Here is a 9,757-nt window from a genome sequence, read left to right as displayed (position 1 = left end):
TTTCCCTTAGGTTCTGTGAATGATTATTTTAAAAAAATATATGGTTGATATAAGTAGGTGTACCTATAATTTCCAGGACTCTATTTCTTGACCAGAATCTCTTCTGTAACACCAAGGATGTGTGGACAAATCAGGACCTACACGGAGCCCTGTGTGTGCTCTTTTATGTGACTTAGGTTTTGGATGCTCCTTAAACACATTTGCAGTTTTAACTCTAGTGGAATATTTGGGTGTAAGATTTGGAAAGTCACATCTTTGCCCTTACTTTTTGTCCTCATAAATTTTCCAATTCGAAATCCCCCATGTGAATGCTTCTAAATTTAAATTTCTTGATTGGTACCTTTTTCATGATAGGAGCTAAAACCAGCAGCAGAAGGCAAAAGCCTCCTGGAGGTACAGGTACTTTTGTGTACTGACATATAAATCCAGATATTTCCTGTGGTTTTTCCTCAAAGGTGGAAGCATATGCTTTTCTATGCATTCCCTCTATAGGTGTAACTATCTTTGCACTGGTCAAACACTGGGTCTGTTTTGTAAAATCAGAAGTTATCACTACAATTAAATACATACAGACACACACAGAGACAGTGATGTGGCAGCAGATACATTTTATCCTGCACTCTGGACAAGCTCAGCCTAGTTGTCTTCAACAGGATAAAATAAAGAACACTGTTGACATTCACAGCCTCACACTGACAGAAAACAAGGAGAAAAGGTAGGCTAACCAGGACCATCCAATTATTTCCATTTTTTGTATGAGCAGTGGGTAATGCACTGAGAAAGAACTTCTGGCAAAGCATATACTTCCATTCAATGACAAGTCAGTGCAGTTAAGAGGTTAATTCGGGAAATCTATTCCAGTCAACCAATAATCTTCCAGGCAGAAGAAAAAGACTTCCCTGAGCACCCGGGAGCATCTCATGTTTGCTGAATGGATGTACATACATGTCTTCTGTGTAAGACCATTCGACACTTTGTACAATCCCAAAGAAGCCATGTCTAATAGACTTGCACAATTTTTCTAACAGTAAAAAAAAATGTTAATGGCTATAGGCATCAGTCAGAATATGGAATATGTGGATTCCAGAAGCCCCTATTTTGATGGAAATCATTTAGGTTATACTAATTTAGATGAAGACTGTGTTATGGTTCAGGTTATTCCTTCAAATGAAGCAAAAGCCTAGAGGAGGATGATTGATAATCCACAAAGATGAAGATGATTTTGGCTCTGCTTTGGGTAGTGGTTAAGAGATAAAGGACTCTTTATACTGGCTTTAATTCTTACTGGGTTAAAATCAGTAGTCATAAAACTTAGGGCCAGAAACTTTTGATCTCCCTTTCTGGCGAGGTGCAGAAACTCTAACACAAGTGCTAAATGCATCTTCTCCTCAAGGAAGGAGAAAAAAAATTTTTTTTTGAGTTTAGAAGATCTGTTTCTTATCACACCAGCTTTTAGAGATCCAGATGAAAAGTCAGATTTTACCCTGTGTTTCACTTGAATTCTCTTCTGGGGTCAAGCACCCCTTAGGCATTGGAGCACCAACTATCAAAGCATTTAAGTGCTTCTGTTTAGGGCTGCCTTGACTCCAAAGAGACTGTTCTGCCTGGAATACCTGAGTGAAGAGGCTGGTGGTCCTTGAAGTTTTGCACAGAAATAAAGAAAGGCAAGTCTTCACAGATGGTTTAGCATGGCAATGCCTCATACCCCTGTGGGAAACTTTAAAAAGTGTATTTGATTCAAAGTCATCTGCTGAGAGAGACAGTCCTGCACACTTTGCTTCACAGCTTCAGAAACACGAGTGGTCAGTGGCCCTGGCTGCGATGGTGGAGGTCAGATCACACCACATCAGAACCTCCCAGATAGCTGATGATGGCTTTTATTCCATAATGTCTAATATCTCATTATTTAATAATAGCTGAATATTATTAACATTCTCAAAGTAGACTGAGACAGACCAAGTCAAACAGATATCTCAGTTTAAACCATTCATGATGGTTCTACCTTAAATTAAGACACCTGACTATGTGCCTCTCTAATGAGGGGAACTATCTTTGATCAATCAAATCTGAGCTGAGACCTATTAAATGGTTTTATGAATATTTAAATCTTTGACTAATGGTTACATTCACCTCTGGTCTTTATCTCAAAGAGACCAGAAGTTCTCACTGTTGCGCAAAGGGTGATGAAATATGTTTACAGACATAAAGCTGTATTTGTGGAGTTCATAGCTCATGGTATATAACTGTAACAGTAACTCTTCCAAAACAAAGCCCCAAAAAATATAGAAGGGAAGGAAGATGAAAAGAGAGAATGGAAAAAAAAAAAAAGACTGTGCTCTCAGGTGGCTAGCCTGGGATAGGAAATGTCCCTCCAGAACAATATCCTCTTCAGGGTATCTTTTGCAGTAAAGCATTGCCTGTGAACACCATTTTCAAAGCACCTGCAATTACATCTTGATCTTACCATTGTGACATTTCTTTCCCTCCCTCATTGTGCTAAAGGATTTGGCTGAGACATGATTCAGTCTGGAACAGATTTTGTATGTCTAATTGGTTGATGAGCCTTGTGTGTGTACAATGCTTGGAAATACTAATTGCCTTATCTCAACAACTCATCTACTATGCTCTACTTTCTCCCTAATAAATGGCTTTGAAGTAAAAATTATGAAGCATGGAATGAAATGTAGAGGCAGGGGAAATGAAGGGCACTCACATGGTGGTGGGAATAACTTTTGACAAAACCCAACTGAAGAGCCATAACAGCAACATTTGAGTGCCCCTTTGCAAAGTAATGAGGATAACAGCAACCTGAAAGGCTAGGATAGGGAAAGCAGATGCAGAAGCTGGAATGCAAGAACATGACTATAAAGTAAAAGGCAGGCCAAAGTGCTTCACAAGAACTACCAGGCTGAACACAGCAGGCCCTGGGCACAGCACAGGTTGGGACACCCAGAACATCATGTCATTGGTGAGTTTGTTGCCCACCAGCCCAAAAATGCTATCTGCTGATACCCTACCAAGTATGGGTGTGTACCTACACACATGCAAGTAAACCAGGGAAAGCAGGAACGCTCAGAAAGGTCTCAGTTGCCTATCTGTATAAATGCAATATATCTGAGTACACCTCATTTTTTTAGCATCTAGTTTAGGAAGGCATGGGTCTCCCACTGAGTCCATACCATAACTCCTGTCCCTCATGGATATCTCAAATATCCCAGAGGATGTCATGCAAGAAGTCTTGCTAGATAATTCTACAATCTCTCTCCATGGCTGCATTTTTCAGGACCGGGCTCTTTAACACAGTTACTGGCTGAAAACCAGGTAGAAAGAGGTAATGAGTACAGGAGGCCACAAAAGTCATGTAGGAAGTAAGTCACTATTTGTCTAGCTTTGGCAGAGTCCCTCTGAGACAGCTGGCCTTGCCTATCCCCATCTCAGATACCCAGTCCTCCCTTGCTGAGCAGGTAAGGTACCTTATTCATAGGTATTTAAAACTTAAATCCTTTGCTGATCTTGCTTCACATCTGAGCCCCTTTATGGAATCTTCCCTAAACCTCTTTGTAGGCAGAAGAAATGAATGAAAAGAATACCCAAGCAAATAATTCAGGAGCAGTTTTCTAATAACTTCGCTTGCTAATCTCAGTTCTAAGTTCCTTTCACAGTCACTTCTTGGATGTTCCAAAACAGTGTTTAGGAAGAAATGCTCTCCTGTAGCCTGAAACCCCAAAGGCTGTGTTTAGATACAAAAAAAAACCCAACCAACCAACCAACCAACCAAACAAAAACACACACAAAAAAACACCCCCCCCCCAAAAAAACCAAACCAAAACAAAAAAACAAAACAAACAAACAAAAAAAAGGCGTATTTCGTTATTTGACAATATTGAATATTTTTGTGTATTGGATATTTGTGACAAGGTTTTTTTAGTAGAGGACTGTAGGGATGGCTTATGTGAGGAGGTGCAGAAATTTCCTCCATGTCCAATAGAGCCAATGCCAGTTGGCTCCAAGACAGCAGCCCATCAGAAACCAAGCAAGGTCACTGAAGAAGGAGGAGGAGGAGGTGCTCCAGGCACAGCAGCAGAGATTCCCCTGCAGCCCGTGGTACAGACCATGGTGAGGCAGCTGTGCCCCTGCAGCCCGTGGAGGTCCGTGGTGGAGCAGAGATCCATCTGCAGCCCCCGGAAGACCCCATACTGGAGCAGGTGGATGCCTGAAGGAGGCTGTAAGCCTGTGGGAAGACCACGCTGGAGCAGCTCCTGGCAGGACTTGTGGCTCTGTGCAGAGAGGAGCCCACACTGGAGCAGGTTTGCTGGCAGAACTTGTGTCTCTGTGGGTGACCCATGTGATAGCAGTCTGTTCCTGAAGGACTTCAACCCACAGAAGGGATCCACACATGAAGAACTGCAGCCTGAGGGAAGGACACTGGAAAAGTTCGTGGAGGACTGTCTCCCATGGGAGGGAGCCCACCCTGGAGCAGATGAAGGCTCTGAGGAGTCCTGCCTCCGAGGACGAAGGGGCAGTAGAGGCAATATGTGATGAACTGACCACAACCTCCATTCTCTGTCTCTCTGTTGCCACTTGCAGAATTGAGGTAGAGTCAGGAATAAACTTAAGATCATCTCTCATTACCCTACTCCGATTTGACTTGGAATACATTAAACTAAATTCCAAGTCAGATTTCTTTTGTCACTGTAGCTGGTGAATGATCTCTCCCTGTCCTTACTTTGACTCATGAGCCTTTCATTATATTTCCTGTCCCCTGTCCAGCTGAGAAGGGGAGTGATAGAGTGGCTTTGGTGAGCACCTGGTGTCCAGCCACACTGGTTCACATGCACCCATGCAGCAAAGCCTGGGAATGACACAGACCCACGAGAAGTGGCAGAGATCAGTGTTTTACAACTCACTGAGTCACTGTTCACAGCGTAGGAGTAATGTGCAAACTATGCAGCAATCCCAAAGGCAAACAGTGAATAATTTTGAATGAGAAATGAGAGCTCTGTATTTGCATTCAGTTTGCAAGCAAATACTGAGCTGAAAGAGGAAACACTGTGTTAGGATCACCTGCAGCTTTTCCTTTCTGTATTTGTAGGGAGGGGGTACCAAGACTCTTCCCTGAGTTCTCCTACATCCAGGAAAGAAAAATAGAAGGGCTGAGAGTTTCAAATTTCTCTTGCTGTTCCCTCAGAATAGGGATTCCTGCTCCTTTAGAATAAGAAGGAATGAGACTGGGAAGTACTATTAAGACTTCAATTTTGCCTTTGCATAACAACCGTGAAACCGAACATTTCTGAAACCTCTGTTTCCTTTTCCAGGTGTTTAGTGCTGGGCATCTCAACTTCCTGGCCTCGCCGTGCAGTCTTAGAGATGTTCACTAGGTGGCAATGCAGTATCTAGTCTGACAGCCCCAAATCCTCCAAATGTCCTGTCCAGAACTGTTCGCCCTGCACCAGGTTTTGGGTGGATACACTTGGACGAGACGAGCCTTCAGCTGAGGCTCCTTTTTTTCACGTTGATCTGGAGCATAAAAAATATGCATCACATCACCACCTCACACAGCATGGAATGTTGTAACAGTTAGGCTTGGCTTCCGCAGGAAATAGATATTGTAGAGACTGTTTCTTTTACAAAACTATATTTCAATATTTTAACTAGAAGAGATCATATGCTCTCAGGCTGAAAATGATATAAAGATGCTGCACTTGCTGTTTGCCAGCTGCTGCAGCTCCTGGTGCCTGCTTTGGGAGCCAGATTGGACACCTCTGAGGAAAGATGTGAGAAATTATGCTAGACCAGCAAACCCAGCAGCTGCCCTCTACCATACCATCAGAACATCAGGTCCCACTTTTCCTCCTTTTCTCCATCCAGAAAGCTCACCTTCTCTGCTTCTCTCTGCTTCCTGTGGCTATAAGGACACCTGATCATGAACTGCTTGAGCATTTCAGCTCAGTTTTACCTACAATGCAGTCATGTCTAGAAATGGGTCTGTATGTATTTATGTAATTTTGTATTTAAAATATTTGTTTATATATGGTTACAGCATCCTCCACAGATTTTCTGTTGTTAATCAAGGCTCTAACCATTAAATGATATGCTGACTTTATTGCAAGAGATATTTTGGTTGTAGGTAAAGGTTAGGTTTCTATTTTCTGTGTATGAGAAGAACACACATATTACAAAAAAGTGGCTAGATAGAGATTAGGAAAACTTATTTGTACCAATGAGAACAACATCCAATTAATAGGATGCCCATGATAGCACTCCTGAATGCCTGGAACAAAAAAAAAAGTCATTTAAATTGCAAACTCAGCTTTTTAGCTTGCCTTAAAAAATGTATCTACAGGGTGTTCTGTAGGGGTTTTAGAGTGAGCAGGATATGAGCCATTTCTAATCCCCATTATCAATCCAATAGTTCAAGACCTGGTGAGAACCAGCACATCAGCAGGCTGGTCAGGTCTAGTTGAAATTCACTCTTTACCTGTGACCATTATTTATGGAAATGAATTATTTATCCATCTGCATGTATTTTTAAACATATCATATACATGCTTCATGGAGTTATGAAGATAAGAAAGCAGTCTCTTTTATTTAGAAAATCAAACTTATTAATTTTTTTTTTGTACCCAAATCACATTTTAAGCTAAAAATATGTAAAATATAAAATGTCTTTGAGAAGAATATTGGAACAATTTCTCAAAAATATGTTTCTCTCAAAATAACATTTTTTAATATATTTATTTCAAATAATTTTTTTGCATTGATAAATTCCAGGGAAAATATGAGAAATTCTGAGTCTTCCCTGAAACTGAATCACATTAAAATTGAAGATACCAACAAAAAAAGAAAAATAAAGCTTTTTTGGGTTATACCATCTGGATTTCCAGGTGATTATTTGTGGATGTGTAGGAGGGATGAAATGTATATCTTTATGTGGTTTTATATATAATTACTGCCCCAAAGAGTAATAGTGGAATCTGTGCCTGAAAACATATGGGCTATGATGTCTCATCCAAGTGAGATGAGATCCTAATACCTAGGTGAAAGCACTTCTTGTAACACTCAAAAGATTCTTTTAAAATGATGGAAGATCAGTTTATTTTTCAAAATCAAACAGCTCAAATTATATGTACAGAGAGTCAGAACTAAACTCTAAGTTCTCCCTCAGAGAAACAGGGACAAAGATGTTACCTCAGAAGTTCTCTGCTGCTAAAGACATGAGGTGTCAAATGCTGGGCTTATTCAGGTTTCCCTCTCTGTTTCTATTTGCAATAATCACATGTGGCAGTCCTGAAGATATGGTTTCAATTGTCCGGCCTACAGCTGATAGGAGGAGGATATTGAATGTAAGTGTGACCAATTGTCACTCTGTTATGGAAGTCTCTGGTAACAATTTTAGGATGAGAATTAAATCCTAAATTTTACAGTAATTTAGTATAAAATTTCTCTAACAGTCTTTTCTTATATATAATTACCACATTGGTCTTTTCATGTATTTTAAATAAGAAACTTCTACCTTTGGCTACTTACTGAAATTAGTTTTTGGCACACTTGCCATTCCCTGCAAAAATGAGTTTTAAGTAGCTTTACTCATACAAACTGAAGTTGGCACAGAGGTAATCCTGTGGGGAGCTGGTACCATACTGAAGGCTTTTGTGTTCTTGTGCTTTAAATGATTTAGAAACTTCTATCAATTATCCAAATTAGCTCCCCAAATGAGCTCTGCAGCAAGTCTTCCCTGATTGAAGCTCAGCATATGGTAGTTTATCTCCCTGATGAAGACTAAGCCTTCAAGCTGAGTGCCTGGAGGGCAGGGACAGTGTTTCCAGGTCTGAGTGGGTGGTGGAGGCATGTTAAAATGACAGATATGCAGTGTGTATTAAACCTTTTCCATTTACTGGCTTTGCCAAAGAAGATTCCATAGGCAGCTGCCATCATGTGAATTCATCTCCAGCTGCTGACTCCCCAGGGAGCACACACAGCTGGTGTTACACAAAACACTGTCTCTCGCTACTTCTATCCCCATCGATCTGCTTCCCCCAGCCCTCAGCACTGGCTGCTGACGGCTCTTCCAGCCAGGCACTGCTAATCAGCAAACACTCGAAAAGCCATAGTGTGAAGCAGAAGTTGCTGCACACATGACATCATTACTGCATACCCACCCCATTGCACCATCTTATGTAAGGCTGGAACTCTCCATTGCACCATCTGCAAACACACCCATGGCATTGAGTGCTACATCACACTCTACTCACACATTTCTTCTGCCTTGATAAGCACCCATCGCTTTGATAATAACTATTTTCCAGCTCCCTGCACAAGCATACCTGAAACCCCCAACTACTCAGAGGGATAAAGTCAGATAACTGGTAGTGAGGCAACAATAACACATTTGGGAAGACAACAGATACCATGGCCCTACATTTGGGTGTGGCCCCACACTCTTGAGCAACTTTTCCAACATAAACAAAATAAAAGGGAATTCAATAGGGGAAAATATGGAGAAATGTATTTTGGACATGCTCTATCTCTGTCCTGCATAATGCAGCTCTGTACACAAGTCTGATAATGACTTTAGGTTCCCTTTACTTGAAGAACTCTTTGTGTCATTGCAAAAAACATGTGTCCAGGGCTTTTCCACGTGAGGTATTAATGACTTACTCAGTGTGTGCTGACAGTTTGGTCACAGCATGGGGAGACATTTGGCTGCAGAGCCTGAGCTGGGAAGCCTCAGGTCCACAGGCATTTCCAGGTGCCATCGAATTCTGAGCATTACAGCATTAGGAAAAGGGTTGGAAAAGAGTCACAGTCTCTTGGCAGGACTAAGTCATTTTATAACTGTGCTACCAAATGATAAAAACCCTTTACACCTTTTCCTGGTCATGATCCCAGCTCTTGGTGGCAGCAGGTGGGACTTGGGGGGAACTTCCCTCAGGCAGCAGTCCTATCTTCCACAGCTTAAACCTGCACATGCAGGGCATTTAAACCCAAATGTTAACAAATGATCACTGCAGCACTGCTTACAGCTAGGACTCCTAATAATTTCAGTGGATCTTAAATAACAGTTGGCTAGTTAGACTCAGGTTGCTTTGGTTGTAATGAGCCCTGAAAATGTGAGCTCAGGGCAATGAATCATAATACCTACTGGTACCCACCTAACCCAAGGAGCAGCTGATAAGTATAACCCTAAGCCAACTATAATGGATGCCATTTAAATAGCACAGGCTTGGGTGGCAAACCACTTGTGAGCTGTTGCACGTGGTGACTTGGTTTGCCCACTCCAGCTGCCATAGACACCATGGAAACTTTGCCATTAGTGCAGTCAGTGCTGGTTTGAGACATTTGGCCTTAACAGCATGTTTATTGCAAATCAAAACTCGTCTGCTGCATCCTGTTTCTGTGTTCAGAGATCAAGTGTTGCAAATGAGAAAGTATGAAAGCAGCAAGCATTTACCAATGCTCCAAATAATGCCTCCCAGTAAAAGGGTTTGCTCTTTCTTGTATGCATTTTTCTACTGAAAAATCAGTGGTTTGTAGTTAAAAGTTAATAAATGTACCAGCTTTCAGCATCTGGAGAAATCGTAGTCCAAAATAAGTTGTATGCTTTACATATTGTTTAGCTCTGGTGTGGTCACTTGATTCCTGAGGAATGAACACATTCTGTGTGTGTAGGACAAACTCTTCACCCTAAGAATGCAATCTAGCAAACACCAGCTGTTTAGGGTTTTAGCCAAAGGAACAGGAGGAAAAAAATCAAATT

The sequence above is a fragment of the Empidonax traillii genome, unplaced genomic scaffold (assembly GCF_003031625.1).
Source record: "Empidonax traillii isolate 1590-97213 ecotype Southwest subspecies unplaced genomic scaffold, ASM303162v1 scaffold185:size1678824, whole genome shotgun sequence".
NCBI lineage: Eukaryota > Metazoa > Chordata > Aves > Passeriformes > Tyrannidae > Empidonax > Empidonax traillii.
Note: the sequence above shows the minus strand (reverse complement) of the source record.